Raw genomic sequence first — 368 nt, forward strand, 5'->3', positions numbered from 1 at the left:
TTACCAGCTTTTTATTTTGGCCCTGGCAACCTCATATTTCTCGTGCATGCTAACATACACTTAATCAAATGTCTGTTTTAAACAGCTGACACTTAAGATTTCAAATGTGTGAAGCCAGATAATTTGTTCAAATTGCTTCCCAGATGTTGAAAATTGATTTTAAATCTTTTCTTAATTTTTGTCTGTTGTATTTTGGGATGCAGGACAGTGTTTTTAAGTTCCAAAAACTGTGAATAAATGTTTTGCAACATTATACAATCACTGAGATCAGTTCTTATGCATAATGCACTTAAATAAATGCTTAACTGAGTAAAAGTATTGTTGAAATTGCAGATACCTTTCTTAAAAACTGAGATTATTCATAATAT

Source organism: Poecilia formosa, unplaced genomic scaffold (assembly GCF_000485575.1).
Source record: "Poecilia formosa unplaced genomic scaffold, Poecilia_formosa-5.1.2 Scaffold134, whole genome shotgun sequence".
Classification (NCBI taxonomy): domain Eukaryota; kingdom Metazoa; phylum Chordata; class Actinopteri; order Cyprinodontiformes; family Poeciliidae; genus Poecilia; species Poecilia formosa.